At 38.8% G+C, this 18183-nt stretch overlaps 2 pseudogenes; both read right to left on the bottom strand.

Moving 5' to 3' along the window:
* Positions 1-729: 729 nt before the first annotated feature.
* Positions 730-2066, bottom strand: LOC112414607 (ubiquilin-1 pseudogene; annotated as a pseudogene).
* A 4062-nt stretch (positions 2067-6128) lies between these two features.
* LOC112414620 (40S ribosomal protein S4-like) lies at positions 6129-6919 on the bottom strand (annotated as a pseudogene).
* Between the last annotated feature and the right edge of the window lie 11264 nt (positions 6920-18183).

Below are 18183 nucleotides of genomic sequence, written 5' to 3'. Positions count from 1 at the left end.
TATTGAGATGATCATATATGGTTTTTAGTATTTGGTTTTTTAATATGGTGTATCACACTGATTGATTTGCATATATTGAAAAATCCTTGCATCCCTGGGATAAATCCCACTTGATCATGTTGTCTGATCTTTTTAATGTATTGTTGAATTCGGTTTGCTAGTATTCTGATGAGGATTTTTATGTCTATGTTCGTTAGTGATATTGGCCTGTAATTTTCTTTTTCTGTGGTATCTTTGTCTGGTTTTGGTATCAGGGTGATGGCGACCTCATAGAATGAGCTTGGGAGTATTCCTCTGCAGTTTTTTTGGAATAGTTCCAGAAGATAGGTGTTAACTCTTCTCAAAATATTTGATACAATTTGCCTGTGAAGCCATCTGGTCCTGGACTTTTGTTTGTTGGGAGTTTTAAAATCAGTTTCAATTTCAGTACTTGTGATTGGTCTGTTCATATTTTCTACTTCTTCCTGGTTCAGTCTTGGGAGATTGTACCTTTCTAAGAATTTGTCCATTTATTCTAGGTTGTCCATTTTATTGGCATATAGTTGCTTATAGTAGTCTCTTATGATCCTTTGTATTTCTGTGTTGTCTGTTGTAATTTCTCCTTTTTCATTTCTAATTTTGATTTGAGCCCTCCCTCTTTTTTTCTCTTGATGAGTCTGGCTAAAGGTTTATAAATTTTGTTTACCTTTTCAAAGAACCAGCTTTTAATTTCATTGATGTTTCCTATTGTTACAGACATAAACCCTGCTGAATCTGTAACAAGGCCTGCGTTGCTCTAGGGTTTGACATTGCCAATAACTTATCAGCAGTCTGCATCTGTGCAGCAAGGTCAGGGTTCTGGCTTAGTGACTGCATGATGCTTCTCATGTAGGGGACAGACAACATATTTTGCATAAGTTGTGAGTTTTCAGTTATTTGTTGCAACAAGCTCTGCATTCCTGGTGTGTTGAACATACTAGCTCTTACTCCAGGCCCCAAATTTGGCACAGAACTCTGCCCAGCAGTGCCACTGACAGCACTACCACTAGTGCCTCCCAGGCACTTCTGAGTGCCTCCCTCAGAAGCTGATGAATTCTGAGAAGCCTGTGGAGCCCACGTTTTGGGTAATCGATCTCTATATTCTGTACGGGAAGGTTAACTACCTTCACCTGAGGATATATTGTTCACTAAGGAAGCAAATGGATTACCACCAAACTGTTCTTGTGCAGCACTCAGCATTAGTTCCTGAATATCTGGGTACATGCACCATAAAGCATTGTAGTATCCTCTGGGATGCTTCCTAGGTTGGTTAAGGCTCGGTCCTGGTTTCTCATTATTTCCTGCATCATTGCTGGATTCTTGGCAAGTTCCAATGTTTGTCTCATAATATCTGGATTATTCAGCATATAATTAATTTCTGGATTTCTCTGTATCAACTGCTGCATTTGTGGATTGGCCATAATTAACTGCCTCATCAGGTCAGGATTTGAAAGCATGCTCTGGACAGAGGGATTCTCCATGATCTGGACCATTATTTCAGGACTGGACACAAGTGCTGCTGCACCTGGCTTTGTAGTTCAAAGAAGTTGATACTATTCAAACCCAAGCTACTCAGACCTGCAAGTCCTCTAAGGCCACCTAAACCAAAAAGGTTGCTAGCAGCAGAACCAAATGTGGAGTTACTATTAGGAGCCGATGATGTGGTAGCACTGCTTCCACTGGTGTGTTTTTGCTGAGCTGAATGATCCTGAGGTCTGTTTTGTGCTTTGATGACGAGGTGAACAATAAGTCCATCGTGAATTCCATGCTGACTTAAAGTATCTTGATCTTTTAAAACGTTTCCAGCAAACATCAACACAAATTGGTTGGTATGTGATTTGAAACATTTAGAGATTTCTTCCTTGAACTGTGGGGGTGGAGCTATTCTTGGACACTGTGAAGTACTCCTTCTTCTTCAGGGTCTTCAGGGTGACTTTTGTGATGTTGGGTTCTGTGGAGGCAGCGGTGGAAGGGGGGCCGGCACCTTCGGCAGCGGTGGTGCTGTCCTGGGAGCTTGGGGGGCTGAGACTTTCACCATTCTTGGCCATGGGACAGCGGTGCCTCAGGTGTGCAGGAGGGAGTGGGCGAGCCAAGGGGAGCCAGGCAACACCTGAGCTGGCCGGCCGGGGCAGCAAAGAATGTGGGGCACACTGCCTCAGTGACAACTGGGCGCAGGGACGCCCTGGCAGGCTAGGGGGCACAGAGCTCAATGTGGGTTCCAGTGTAGGCCCTCAGCACTTTAAACATGTAATCACCTTTGTATCTGATAAGAAATCGGCTGTTAATTTTTACTGAGAACCCCTTATATATGATGAGTCATTTATCTCCTATTGCTTTCAAGATTTTCTTCTTGTCTTTATCTTTTAGTGATGTGATTATAATGTGTCTTGGTGTGGATCTCTCTGAGTTTAACTCATTGGAGTTCCTTGAGGTTCTTGGATGTATGGATTCATGTATTTGATTAAATTTGTGAAGTTTTAGCTATTTTTAAAAAAACTTATTTATTTAATTTATTTTTGGCTGTGTTGGATCTTCGTTTCTGTGTGGGCTTTCTCTAGTTGCGGCGAGTGGAGGCTACTCTTCATTGCAGTGCGTGGGCTTCTCATTGCAGTGGCTTCTCTTGTTGTGGAGCACAGGGTCTAAGCGCATGGGCTTCAGTAGTTGTAGCATGTGGGCTCAGTAGTTGTGGCTCATGGGCTGTAGAGTGTAGGCTCAGTAGTTGTGGCGCATGGGCTTAGTTGCTCCGCGGCGTGTGGGATCTTCCTGGACCAGGGCTCAAACCTATGTCCTGCATTGGCAGGTGGATTCTTAACCACTGTGCCACCAGGGAAGCCCCTATTATTTTTTCAAATATTCTTTTTCTCCATTTCCCTCCTCTTTTGCTTAAACTTCCATTATGCACATGTCGATATGTTTATTACTGTCCCACAGGTCTCCTAGGTCTGGATCGTTTTTCTTCATTCTTTTTTCTTTCTGCTCTTCAGATTGGATACTCTAATTGATCTTTTTTTGATGATTCTTTTTTGTTCCTGCCAAAATCTACTATTGAATCCCTCTAGTGAATTTTGTATTTCAGTATTTAACGTTACAGCTCCAGAATTTTAATTTTGTTCCTTTGTTTAATTTTTATCTCTTTATTGATATTCTTTATGTATTTAGACATTATTCACATAACTTCCTTAAGCTCTTTGAACATATTTAAGACAGTTGATTTAATATATTTATCTTTATGTCTACCCTCTGGGCTTCCCTAGGAACAGTTTCAACTGATTGCTTTTTTCCTGTATATGAACCATAGTTTCTTGGTTTTTGGCATGCCTCATTTTTTTGTTGTTGTTGAAAACTGGACATTTGCAATAATATAATGTGTATATAAATGAACAAACCAAACCACACAAAAACAAATACATAGATACAGAAAACAGAGTAGTGGTTATCAGAGGGGGTGGTATCAGGGGGGTAGTGCAAAATGGGTAAGGGGGTTCAACTGTATGGTGCTGGATGGAAAATAAAATTTTGGTGGTGAGCATGTAGGCTATACAGAATTAGAAATATAATGTTGTACACATGAAACTTATATAATGTTATAAATCAATGTTACCTCAGTAACATATATGTGTGTGTATATGTATGTATATATAAAATGTGGCAACTCTGGAAGTCAGATTCTTTTCATTTTCCTGTGTTTTGTTGTTTTTTTTTAATTTAGTGTCTTTTCTGAATTAATTTTGTAAAGCCTGTATTCTTTGTCATCTGTGACCACTGAAGTCTCTGCTTGGTGAGCAAAGTGGTTAGCTAATGACCAAAAGAGATTCCTGTTTTTTAAAAAAATAAATTTATTTATTTATTTTTGGCTGAGTTAGGTCTTTGTTGCTGCTCGTGGGCTTTCTCTAGTTGCAGCGAGTGGGGGCTACTCTTCATTGTGGTGCCTCGGCTTCTCATTGTGGTGGCTTCTCTTGTTGTGGAGCATGGGCTCTAGGCATGCGAGCTTCAGTAGTTGTGACTCATGGGCTCTAGAGGGCAGGCTCAGTAGTTGTGGCCCATGGACTTAGTTGCTCTGCGGCATGTGGGATTTTCCTGGATCAGGGCTCGAACCCATGTCCCCTGCATTGGCAGGCAGATTCTTAACCACTGTGCCAGCAGGGAAGCCCCCAACAGAGATTCTTTAAATGTCTGGAAATAGTAACACTTCTTGTCTTTTCTGAGGGGCTCTGTGTCTTTACTGGGGACATGCTTTTATCAGCTCATCAGGCAGTTTACAACTCTGTCTTAACCTTAACTTCCTACTAGTACAGAGCCTCATTAACGGGCAGAGGTGAGAGCCTAAGTCTTTCTCAGGTATTTCCCCAGTGTACACACAACCTTAGTCATAAACACAGACCTGCATATGTATGTGGCACTCTGATTCCCAGGAATACATTGGAGCTTTTCAAGGACTCTGTGGATATCTCATTTCCCAGCTTTTCATATAAAAATTTAAATTTTCTTTTCAATATTAAAAAAATCTTTCTGGGCATTGGGATTTTGATAGGAATTCCATTCACCCTGTGTATTAATTGGAGATAATTGACATTTTTACTATAATAGGCTTTCTAAAGCTTAAAAATGGTATGTCCCCACATAATTAAGTCTTTGATTTCTTTCTTCAGTGTTTTGTAGTTTTCAGCATACAAGTATTGTGTGTGTTTTGTTAGGTTAACATCTATTTAATTTTTTGAACAATTGTAATAGGGATTATGTTTTTAATTTTAGGTTCCACATGTTCATTGCTAGCATATAGAAACATGTTTGATTTCTGTATGTTTTTCTTGTATACTGTTACCTTGCTGAACTCACTTATTTGTACTAGGTTTTGTATATGTGAATATCTTGGGATTTTCTATGTAGATTACTTTGCCTTCTGCAAATTTAGACAGTTTTATTTCTATATTTTCAGTATATATGATTTTTATTTGTTTTCTTGCCCATTGTACTGGTGAGAACTTCCAGTATAATGTTGAAGTGGTGAAAGTGGAATTCTTGCTTTATTCCATATCTTAGGGGAAAACATTGTCTTTCACCATTTTGTGTAACATTATAGTTTCTTTTTTACATTCTCTATGTCAAATTAAGAAAATTTCTGTCTATCACTATTATTCTGAGCATTATTTTTTATCATGAATGGATGTTGAATTTTTATCAAAAGCTTTTCCGTATCAATTGATATGATTATTTGATGTTTCTTGTTTAGTCTGTTGATGTGATGGATTACACTGGTTGATTACAAATGTGGAAACAGCCATGTTAGCACTGCGTTAGCTTTATTCTTCAAATTTTGATATGATTTATTTTATTATTTTTTTTTGCGATACGCGGGCCTCTCACTGTTGTGGCCTCTTCCGTTGTGAAGCACAGGCTCCGGACGCGCAGGCTCAGCGGCCATGGCTCACAGGCCCAGCCGCTCCGCGGCATGTGGGATCTTCCTGGACCGGGGCATGTACCCGCGTCCCCTGCATTGGCAGGCGGACTCTCAACCACTGCACCACCAGGGAAGCCCGATATGATTTATTTTCATTTCCATCCAATTCAATGTATTAAAATTTTTTTTAAATTATTGAGATACCATATCTTCTTTATCCATTTGTCCATTGATGGACACCTAGGTTGCTTTACTATCTTGGCTATTGTAAATAATGCTGCAATAAACATGAAGTGCACATAACTTTTTGAATTAGTATTTTTGTTTTTTTTGGGTAAATACCCTGAAGTGGAATTGCTGAATTATATGACAGTTCTATTTTTAAATTTCAAGGAACTTCCATACTGTTTTCCACACTGGCTGCACCAATTTGTATTTCTACCAACAGTGCTGGAGTGTTCACTTTTCTCCACATCTTCACCAACACTTGTATTTTGTTGTCATTTTGGTAATAGCCATTTTGACATGTGTGAGGTGGTATCTCATTGTGATTTTGATTTGCATTTCTCTGATGATTAGTGATGTTGAGCATCTTCTCATGTGTCTGTTGGCCATATGTATGTCTTCTTTGGAAAAATATCAATTTAGGTCCTATGCCCATTTTTTAATGTGGTTTTATCTTTAAGTACAAAGACTTTTCCAATCATGTCACTTAGAGTTCATTTTATTCACTGCTGTGTTTGGCCGCCAGTCTCTTGTTTCTCTCCTCAGCAATGGTAAGGCGGATACCCTTTCTATGAGGAAGAGAGATCCATGGCTTGTTGCCTTTGCCAATGACGAAAATGTTGGAGAGCCGGGTGGCAAAGCTGTTGCCACTGGCATCTTTCACACGAACTACATCAAAAGAACCAGGATGTCTCACCCGGTTAGTGATTACACCAATTCTTCCCAGGTTAGCACCTCCAGTCACCATGCACAGGTTACCAGTGTCAAATTTGATGAAATCAGTAATCTTGACAGTCTCCAAATCAATTTGAATGGTGTCATTCACCTTGATGAGGGACTCAGGGTAGTGAATGGTGGGAGCATCATGGGTCACCCGATGAGGGATTCCTTTTGTCCCCACAAAGATCTTTCTCACTTTACACAGCTTATACTTGGCCTCCTCAAGTGTAATACAATGAACAGCAAAGCGACTCTTGGTGCCATAGATCAGATGAAAATTCTCTCCAGTCTTGTCAATGCTGATGACATCCATAAAACCAGCAGTAGGTTATATCAGTGCGGACCTTGCCATCAATCCAAATGAAACGCTGCATGTGTTTCATCTCCTGTTAGGGCATACTTAAGTCTGTTCCTTAGGAAGGTGATTAGGGGGCGACATTCCCTTAGGTTGTGGGCACTGGTAGATAGACGAGGAGCAAACACACCAGTCAGTTTATCCAGCATTCAATGCTTTGGAGCTGCTACATACTTCAGGTTCTTCTTGGGACCATGAGCCATGGCTGCACTAGGCACACAAAGAGCCTTATGCCCATTTTTTAAAAATTAATTTATTTTTGCTGTGTTGGGTCTTAGTTTCTGTGCGAGGGCTTTCTCTAGTTGTGGCAAGCGGAGGCCACTCTTCATCGTGGTGTGCGGGCCTCTCACTATCGCGGCCACTCTTGTTGCGGAGCACAGGCTCCAGACGCACAGGCTCAGTAGTTGTGGCTCACGGGCCTAGTTGTTCCATGGCATGTGGGATCCTCCCAGACCAGGGCTCAAACCCGTGTCCCCTGCATTAGCAGGCAGATTCTCAACCACTGCGCCACCAGGGAAGCCCCCTATGCCCATTTTTTACTTGGGTTGTTTGTTTTTTTGATGTTGAGTTGTATGAGTTCTTTTCATATTTTGCATATTAACCTCTTGTTGGATATATCATTTGCAAAATCTCTCATTTCCTTTTCATTTTGTTGATAGTTTCCTTCACCGTGCAAAAGCTTTTTATTTTGATGTAGTCCCATATTGTTTCCCTTGCCTGAGGAGACCTATCCAAAAACATGTTGCTAAGATTAATGTCAGAGAATGTATTGCCTGTGATTCTTCTATGAATTTTATGGTTTCAGGGGTTACATTTAAGTCTTTAATCCATTTTGAGTTTACTTTTATACATGGTATGAAAAAGTAGTCCAGTTTGATTTTTTTTTTGGCATATGGCTGTATAGTTTTTCCAACATCATTTATTGAAGAAGCTGTCTTTCTCATATTGCATATTTGTGCCTCCTTTGTCATAGATTAATTAACCATATAAATGTGGGTTTATTTCTGGGCTCCCTATTCTGTTCCATTGATATATGTGTCTGTTTTTGTGCCAGTACCATACTGTTTTGATTAGTGTAGCTTTTTAGTATAGTTTGAAATCAGGGAGCATGATACCTCCAGCATTTTCTTCTTTCTCAGACTGTTTTGGCTACTTGGGTTTTAGTTTGTGTGTGATGCCATACAAACTGTAGGATCCTTTGTTCCAGTTCAGTGAAATATTTCATTGGTACTTTGATAAGGATTGCATCAAATCTGTAGATCATCTTGGGTAGTATGGTCATTTTAACAATATTAATTCTTCCCCCCCGCCAACCCCCAGGCTCTGCCACTTTATTTATTTATAACAGAAAGTTTTTTTAATGGATTATTTATTTTGTAGTCACAAAACTAAAACTGTTTAATGAATTATCTTATTTAATCCTTTCTTCACCTCTGAAAGTTAGGTGTATTATCTTTTTTTTTTTTTTAACATCTTTATTGGAGTATAATTGCTTTACAATGGTGTGTTAGTTTCTGTTTTATAACAAAGTGAATCAGTTATACATATACATATATCCCCATATCTCTTCCCTCTTGCATCTCCCTCCCTCCCACCCTCCCTATACCCCCCCTCTAGGTGGTCACAAAGCACCAAGCTGATCTCCCTGTGCTATGCGGCTGCTTCCCACTAGCTATCTATTTTACGTTTGGTAGTGTATATATGTCCATGCCACTCTCTCGCTTTGTCCCAGCTTACCCTACCCCCTCCCCATATCCTCAAGTCCATTCTCTAGTAGGTCTGCATCTTTATTCCCATCTTGCCCCTAGGTTCTTCATGACCTTTGTTTCTTTTGGATTCAATATATATGTGTTAGCATATGGTATTTGTCTTTCTCTTTCTGACTTACTTCACTCTGTATGACAGACTCTAGGTCCATCCACCTCACTACAAATAACTCAATTTCGTTTCTTTTTATGGCTGAGTAATATTCCATTGTATATATGTGCCACATCTTCTTTATCCATTCATCTGATGATGGACACTTAGGTTGCTTCCATGTCCTGGCTATTGTAAATAGAGCTGCAATGAACATTTTGGTACATGACTCTTTTTGAATTATGGTTTTCTCAGGGTATATGCCCAGTAGTGGGATTGCTGGGTCGTATGGTAGTTCTATTTGTAGTTTTTTAAGGAACCTCCATACTGTTCTCCATAGTGGCTGTATCAATTTACATTCCCACCAACAGTGCAAGAGGGTTCCCTTTTCTCCACACCCTCTCCAGCATTTATTGTTTCTAGATTTTTTGATGATGGCCATTCTGACTGGTGTGAGATGATATCTCATTGTAGTTTTGATTTGCATTTCTCTAATGATTAATGGTGTTGAGCATTCTTTCATGTGTTTGTTGGAAATCTGTATATCTTCTTTAGAGAAATGTCTATTTAGGTCTTCTGCCCATTTTTGGATTGGGTTGTTTGTTTTTTTTTTGATACTGAGCTGCTTGAGCTGCATGAGCTCCTTGTAAATTTTGGAGCTTAATCCTTTTTCAGTTGCTTCATTTGCAAATCTTTTCTCCCATTCTGAGGGTTGTCTTTTCGTCTTGTTTGTGGTTTCCTTTGCTGTGCAAAAGCTTTGAAGTTTCATTAGGTCCCATTTGTTTATTTTTGTTTTTATTTCCATTTCTCTAGGAGGTGGGTCAAAAAGGATCTTGCTGTGATTTATGTCATAGAGTGTTCTGCCTAACAATATTAATTCTTCCAATCCATGAACATGGTATATCTTTCCATCCGTTTGTGTCATCTTCAATTTCTTTCATCAATACCCATTCATTTTCCAAGTATGAGTCTTTTACTTTCTTGGTTAGGTTTATTCCTAGGTATTTAATTCTTTTTGATTCAGTTGTAAATAGGCTTGTTTTTTTAATTTCTCTTTCTGATAATTCATTATTATTGTATAGAAAGGCAACTGACTTCTGTGTATTAATTGTGTATCCTGCAACATTACTGAATTCATTTATTATTTCTAATAACTTTTAGGTGTTTTTTTTTTTTTTTGGGTATAGTTGCTTTACAATGTTGTGTTAGTTTCTGCTGTACAATGAAGTGAATCAGCTATATGTATACATATATCTCCTTTTTGGGGATTTCTTTCTCATTTAGGTCACCACAGAGCACTGAGTAGAGTTCCCTGTGCTATACAGCAGGTTCTTATTAGTTATCTATTTTATACATATTAGTGTATATGTGTCAATCCCAATCTCCCAGTTCATCCCACCCCTTTTAGGTGGTGTCTTTAGGATTTTCCATATGTAGTATCATTTCATCTGCAAACAGTGACAATTCTACTTATTCATTTTCAATATTGATTCCATTTATTTATTTTCCTTGTCTGACTGCTGTGGTTAGGACTTCCAATATTATGTTGAATAAAAGTGAAGAGAGTGGGCATCTTTGTCTTGTTTCTGACCTTAGAGGAAATGCTTTCAGTTTTTCACCACTGAGCATGAAGTTAGCCATGGGCTTGTCTTCTATGGTCTTTATTATGTTGTGATATATTCCCTCTATATTCACCTTGTTGAGAGAGAGGTTTTATCATAAATGTGTGTTGAAATTTGTCAAATGTCTTTTGAGATGATCATATGATTTTTGTCACTCATTTTGTTACTGTGGTATGGCATACTGTTTGATTTGTGGATGTTGAACCATTATTGATCTCTGGAAAAATTCCACTTGATTATGGTTGCAATTCTTTTATTGTGTTGCTGAATTTTGTTTGCAAATATTTTGTTGAGGATTTTTGATTCTATGTCCCTCAGGAATGTTGGACTGTAATTTTCTTTTCTTGGTGTCCTTGTCTAATTTTGAGATTAAGGTAATGTTGGTCTCAAACAATGCATTTAGATGTGTTGCCCCCTCCATTTCCTATATTTTAGAAGAGTTTGAGAAGTATTGGTATTTATTATTTAAATGTTTGGTAGAATTCACCATTGAAGCCATCTAATCCAGGGCTTTTAATGTTTTGGGAGTGGTTGGTCTATTTATATTTTCTGTTTCTTCCTAAATGAGTCTTGGTAGGTTGTATGTTTCTAGGAATTTATCAGTTTCCTATAGGTTGTCCAATTTGTTGGTATATAATTCTTCATAGTAGTCTCTTATTATCCTTTGTATTTCTGTGGTATCAATTGTAACATCTTCTCTATAATTTCTGATTTTATTTGAGACTTGCTCTTTTTTTCTTGGTGAATGCAGCTAACATTTTGTCAATTTTATTTATCTTTTCAAGGAATGAGCTCTTAATTTTATTGATTTTTTTTGATTATCCTTTTAGTCTCTATTTCATTTATTTCCACTCTGATCTTTATTATTTCCTTCCTTCTACTGACCTTGGGCTTCATTTGTTCTTCTTTTTTCTAGTTCCTTGAGGTATAAAGTTAGGTTGTTTATTTGAGCTTTTTATTATTTTATGATGTAGGCATTTATCTCTATGAATTTCCCTCTTGCAACTCCTTTTGCTGTAGCCCATATGTTTTGGTATGTTGTATTTCCATTTTCATTGACTCAAGGCATTTTTTATTTCTCTATTGAATTTTTCTTTTATTCATTGGTTTTTCAGTAACATGTTTAATCTCCACTTATTTGTGAATTTTCCACTTTTCTTCTTCTAATTGATTTCTATAGTCCAAAAAGATGCTTGATATGATTTCAATTTTCTTAAATTTATTTTTTTAAGTTATTTTATTTATTTTTTTGGGCTACGTGGGGTCTTCATTGCTGCGTATGGGCTTTCTCTAGTTGTGGCGAGAGGGGGCTACTCTTTGTTTCGGTGCGCAGGCTTCTCACTGCAGTGGCTTCTCTTGTTGCAGAGCATGGGCTCTAGGCACGTGGGCTCAGTAGTTGTGGCACGCGGGCTCTAGAGCATGCAGGCTTCAGTAGTTGTGATGCGCAGGCTCAGCAGTTGTGGCACATGGGCTTAGGTTCTCCGCAGCATGTGGGATCTTCCTGGACCAGGGATCAAACCCATGCCCCTGCATTGGCAGGTGGATTCTTAACCACTATGCCACCAGGGAAGTCCCTTAAATTTATTAAGACTGGTTTTGTGCACTAACATATGGTGTATCCTGGAGTGCCGCTCCGCGGCATGTGGGACCTTCCCAGACCGGGGCACGAACCCGTGTCCCCTGCATCGGCAGGCGGACTCTCAACCACTGCACCACCAGGGAAGCCCCTCCATGTGTTCTTGAGAAGAATGTGTATTCTGTTTCTTTTGGATGGAATGTTGTGTATATTTTGTTAAATTCATCTTGTCATTTAAGGTCAATGTTTCCTTGTTGATTTTCTGTCTGGATGATATATCCATTGATAAAAGTGGGGTATTAAAGCCCTCTACAATTATGTATTGCTTTTTATTCTCCCTTTAGGTCTATTAATATTTCTTTGTATATAGGTGCTCCTATGTTGGGTGCATAAATATCTAAAATTATTATAGGCATACCTTGGAAATACTGTGAGCTTGGTTCCAGATCACTTCAATAAAGTGAATATTGCAATAAAGTGAGTCACATGAATTTTTTGGTTTTCCAGTGCATATAAATGTCATGTTTACACTACACTGTAGTCTACTGTGTGCAACAGCATTATATCTTTGAAAAAGTACTAAAAAATGCTGACCATCATCAGACAATGCAGGGTTGTCACGAAACTTTGATTTGTAAAAAATGCAATGTCTGTAAAGCACAATAAACAAAGGGCAATAAAATGAGGTATGCCTGTGTATCCTCCTGTTGGATTGACTCCTTTTTCATTATCTAATGACCTAATTTGTATATTATTGCAGTCTTTGTCTTAAAGTCTATTTTCTCTGATATAAGTATAGCTACTCCAGCTTTCTTTTGGTTTCCATTTACATGGAAGATCTTTTTACATCCTTTAACTTTCAATCTGTGTGTGTCCTTACATCTGAAGTAAGTCTCTTGTAGGCAGCATATAGATGGGTCTTGTTTTTTAATCCATTTAGCCACTTCATGTCTTTTGGTTGGATAATTTAGTCCATTTACATTTAAGTTAATTTTTGAGAGGTATATACTTTGCCGTTTTGTTCATTGTTTTCTGGTTGGTTTTTTTGCAGTTCTTCTCTGTTCTTTTCTATTTCTCTTGTTCTCTTCCTTTGTGGTTTGATGATTTTCTTTAGTGTTATATTTGGATTCCTTTCTCTTTTTGTGTGTATCTATTATAAATTTTTTGTTTTTGGTTACCATGAGGTTCATATCTAACAATCTGTATATAAAGCAGATTATTTCAAGTTGATAGTTGCTTAAATTCAAATGCATTCTAAAAGCACTATATTTTAACTTACTCCCCCTTTTAATATTTTTGACAGACTATTTTACATATTTTTATTTTGTGTATCCCTCAACTACTTATTGTACTTTTAGTTGATATTACTACTTTTGTTTTTTACCTTTCATGCTAGCTTTATAAGTGGCTTTGTTATATATTGGTTTTTACCAAGAAGATTTTTTCTTTTGCATATTTTCTTATTTCTATTTATGGACTCTTCCATTCTGCTTAAAGAAGTCCCTTTATCATTTCTTGTAAGGCTGGTTTAGTGGTGATGAATTCGTTTAGTTTTTGCCTGTCTGGCAAACTATTTCTCCTTCAATTCTGAATGATAACCTTGCTGAATAGAGTAGTCTTGGTGTAAGTTTTGTCCTTTCAGCACTTTGAATGTATCATGCCACTTCTTCCTGGCCTGCAAAGTTTCTGCTGAAAAATTCACTGATAATCTTAAGGGGATTCACTTATATGTAACTAGTTGTTTTACACTTGTTGCTTTAAAAATTCTCTTTATTTTTAACTTTTGGCATTTTAATTGTAATGTGTCTTGGTGTGGATCTCTTTGGGTTCATTTTGTTTAGGACTCTCCATACTTGGATGTCTGTTTCTTTCCCCAGGTTAGGGAAGTTTTCAGCCATTATTTCTACAAAGAAGTTTTCTGCCCCTTTCTTTCTTTTCCTTCTGGAGGTCCCTATAATGCAAATGTTAGTATGCCTGAGGTTGCCCAGAGTTCCCTTAAACTATCCTCATTCCACAGAATTCTGTTTTCTTTTTGCTGTTCTGCTTGGATGATTTCCACTACCCTGTCTTCCAGATCATTGGTCTGTTCTTCTGTATTATCTAACCTTCCATTGATTCCCTCTAGTGTACTTTTCATTTCAGTTATGTGTTTTTCACCTCTGATTGGTTCTTTTTTATATTTTATAAATTTTTTTGAAGTTCTCACTGTGTTCATCCATTCTTCTCCAAGTTCAATGAGAATCTTTATGACCATCACTTTGAATTTTTTCTTTTTTTGCGGTAAGTGGGCTTCTCACTGCCGTGGCCCCTCCCGCCACAGAGCACAGGCCCCTTTTTTTTTTTTGTGGTACGCAGGGCTCTCACTGCTGTGGCCTCTCCCGTTGCGGAGCACAGGCTCCAGACGCGCAGGCCCAACGGCCACGGCTCATGGGCCCAGCCGCTCCGCGGCATGTGGGACCTTCCCAGACCGGGGCACGAACCCGTGTCCCCTGCATCGGCAGGCGGACTCTCAACCACTGCACCACCAGGGAAGCCCCTCCATGTGTTCTTGAGAAGAATGTGTATTCTGTTTCTTTTGGATGGAATGTTGTGTATATTTTGTTAAATTCATCTTGTCATTTAAGGTCAATGTTTCCTTGTTGATTTTCTGTCTGGATGATATATCCATTGATAAAAGTGGGGTATTAAAGCCCTCTACAATTATGTATTGCTTTTTATTCTCCCTTTAGGTCTATTAATATTTCTTTGTATATAGGTGCTCCTATGTTGGGTGCATAAATATCTAAAATTATTATAGGCATACCTTGGAAATACTGTGAGCTTGGTTCCAGATCACTTCAATAAAGTGAATATTGCAATAAAGTGAGTCACATGAATTTTTTGGTTTTCCAGTGCATATAAATGTCATGTTTACACTACACTGTAGTCTACTGTGTGCAACAGCATTATATCTTTGAAAAAGTACTAAAAAATGCTGACCATCATCAGACAATGCAGGGTTGTCACGAAACTTTGATTTGTAAAAAATGCAATGTCTGTAAAGCACAATAAACAAAGGGCAATAAAATGAGGTATGCCTGTGTATCCTCCTGTTGGATTGACTCCTTTTTCATTATCTAATGACCTAATTTGTATATTATTGCAGTCTTTGTCTTAAAGTCTATTTTCTCTGATATAAGTATAGCTACTCCAGCTTTCTTTTGGTTTCCATTTACATGGAAGATCTTTTTACATCCTTTAACTTTCAATCTGTGTGTGTCCTTACATCTGAAGTAAGTCTCTTGTAGGCAGCATATAGATGGGTCTTGTTTTTTAATCCATTTAGCCACTTCATGTCTTTTGGTTGGATAATTTAGTCCATTTACATTTAAGTTAATTTTTGAGAGGTATATACTTTGCCGTTTTGTTCATTGTTTTCTGGTTGGTTTTTTTGCAGTTCTTCTCTGTTCTTTTCTATTTCTCTTGTTCTCTTCCTTTGTGGTTTGATGATTTTCTTTAGTGTTATATTTGGATTCCTTTCTCTTTTTGTGTGTATCTATTATAAATTTTTTGTTTTTGGTTACCATGAGGTTCATATCTAACAATCTGTATATAAAGCAGATTATTTCAAGTTGATAGTTGCTTAAATTCAAATGCATTCTAAAAGCACTATATTTTAACTTACTCCCCCTTTTAATATTTTTGACAGACTATTTTACATATTTTTATTTTGTGTATCCCTCAACTACTTATTGTACTTTTAGTTGATATTACTACTTTTGTTTTTTACCTTTCATGCTAGCTTTATAAGTGGCTTTGTTATATATTGGTTTTTACCAAGAAGATTTTTTCTTTTGCATATTTTCTTATTTCTATTTATGGACTCTTCCATTCTGCTTAAAGAAGTCCCTTTATCATTTCTTGTAAGGCTGGTTTAGTGGTGATGAATTCGTTTAGTTTTTGCCTGTCTGGCAAACTATTTCTCCTTCAATTCTGAATGATAACCTTGCTGAATAGAGTAGTCTTGGTGTAAGTTTTGTCCTTTCAGCACTTTGAATGTATCATGCCACTTCTTCCTGGCCTGCAAAGTTTCTGCTGAAAAATTCACTGATAATCTTAAGGGGATTCACTTATATGTAACTAGTTGTTTTACACTTGTTGCTTTAAAAATTCTCTTTATTTTTAACTTTTGGCATTTTAATTGTAATGTGTCTTGGTGTGGATCTCTTTGGGTTCATTTTGTTTAGGACTCTCCATACTTGGATGTCTGTTTCTTTCCCCAGGTTAGGGAAGTTTTCAGCCATTATTTCTACAAAGAAGTTTTCTGCCCCTTTCTTTCTTTTCCTTCTGGAGGTCCCTATAATGCAAATGTTAGTATGCCTGAGGTTGCCCAGAGTTCCCTTAAACTATCCTCATTCCACAGAATTCTGTTTTCTTTTTGCTGTTCTGCTTGGATGATTTCCACTACCCTGTCTTCCAGATCATTGGTCTGTTCTTCTGTATTATCTAACCTTCCATTGATTCCCTCTAGTGTACTTTTCATTTCAGTTATGTGTTTTTCACCTCTGATTGGTTCTTTTTTATATTTTATAAATTTTTTTGAAGTTCTCACTGTGTTCATCCATTCTTCTCCAAGTTCAATGAGAATCTTTATGACCATCACTTTGAATTTTTTCTTTTTTTGCGGTAAGTGGGCTTCTCACTGCCGTGGCCCCTCCCGCCACAGAGCACAGGCCCCGGATGCGTAGGCCCAGCGGCCATGGCCCACAGGCCCAGCTGCTCCTCGGCATGCGGGACCCCCCCAGACCGGGGCATGAACCCGTGTCCCCCGCATCAGCAGGTGGACACCCAACCACTGCGCCACCAGGGAAGCCCTGAATTCTTTTTTTTAAGGGGCCACCACTTCTTTATTATTATTATTATTTATTTATTTTTGGCTGCATTGGGTCTTCATTGCTGTGCACAGGCTTTCTCTAGTTGCCACGAGCAGGGGTTACTCTTCTTTGTGGTGCATGGGTTTCTCATTGTGGTGGCTTCTCTTGTTGCAGAACATAGATTCTAGGTGTGCAGGCTTCAGTAGTTGTGGTGCATGGGCTCTAGAATGCAGGCTCAGTAGTTGTGGCTCACGGTCTTAGTTACTCCACAGCATGTGGGATCTTCCTGGACCAGCGTTCAAACCCATGTCCCCTGCATTGGCAGGTGTATTCTCAACCACTGTGCCACCAGGGAAGCCCATTTTTATTCTTTATAAATTATATTACTTATTCCCATATCATTAAGATCTATTTCTGAGGGTTTTGTCTCATTCTTTCATTTTGAACATATTTTTCTGTTTCCTCACTTTGCTTTGATTTCTATGTTTATTTCCATGTATTAGGCAATATTGCTACCTCTCTCATTCTTGAAGGAGTGACCTTGTGTAGGTGATGATCCTTCTCATTCAACCTCGTCCTAGCTCTTCGTTGTCTCACAAATCTTTGCAGTTGTCTATACCACCTGATTTATTCTTGATATGCCCCTGATGTTGAGGATGTACTGAGACCTCTCAGTGTTCCAAGGGGAGGAATCTCATTTAACACCAGTGTCAGTCTGACTGGAAGCCAGACCCTCAGGCAGTACTTTTAAAGTACACAGATATATACATTCCAGTGGAGCCATAATTGTATTCTCTGCTGGCTTCCAGATGAGGAGATCTGGAGGTGTCCTCTGGGTAACAGCTACAAACATTGGGGCTCCTGACTAGTGTATAAGTTGCACTCTGGGGAGCCTTGTTGAGCATTAGTGAGGCCAAGAGGGTGGGCAAGGATGGTGTCTCCCTGCTTATGTACCGCGGGAGCACCTCCTTAACCTCTAGATGTGTGGGAAACCTGAAGCCTCTACTTCAGGGTGAAGTTCCAGGCTAAGTAAATAGGCCTTTTTCACAGGAAGACTGAGATTGTGTTTCAGTCTGCTGTCTGTGCAGTACCCTGGTGTTGGTGGCCTGCTGAGAACTGTCTTTCTGATTGTTACAGTCCCGTGGAGCTCTGGAATGCCAGCCCTCTTGGTCAACAGGGCCAGGCAATCAAGTGCTATCCCTTTTGTGAATTGTACATGCCCAACAACTTTGGCTAGGAAGCTGGAGAGTGTATGGTGCAGGGCTTGTTCCCTTTTTTCATAAAGGCAGTGGGAAAACGACTGCATACAGTTGCAGGCTTCAGCAACACAGCAGTAGAGTGCCTTGTCTGAGTGCATGTCAGCTTTAGGCCAGGTGTAGGAGAATGCTGCAACTGCTCATATTTGCAAGACCCAGCCTGGTTACAGGGAAGTGTTGAGTTGGCTTTAGGCTGGGAGAGGAATAATACTGCAACTTGTCATACTCACCTTCTCCTGCCAGGGAACGGGGTGTGTGTGTGTGTGTGTGTGTGTGTGTGTGTGTGTGTGTGTGTGTGTGCTG

This window comes from Neophocaena asiaeorientalis, unplaced genomic scaffold (assembly GCF_003031525.2).
Source record: "Neophocaena asiaeorientalis asiaeorientalis breed wild unplaced genomic scaffold, Neophocaena_asiaeorientalis_V1.1 scaffold313, whole genome shotgun sequence".
Lineage (NCBI taxonomy): Eukaryota > Metazoa > Chordata > Mammalia > Artiodactyla > Phocoenidae > Neophocaena > Neophocaena asiaeorientalis.
The sequence above is the reverse complement of the archived record's forward strand: the minus strand, read 5'-3'. Positions and strand labels throughout refer to the sequence as shown.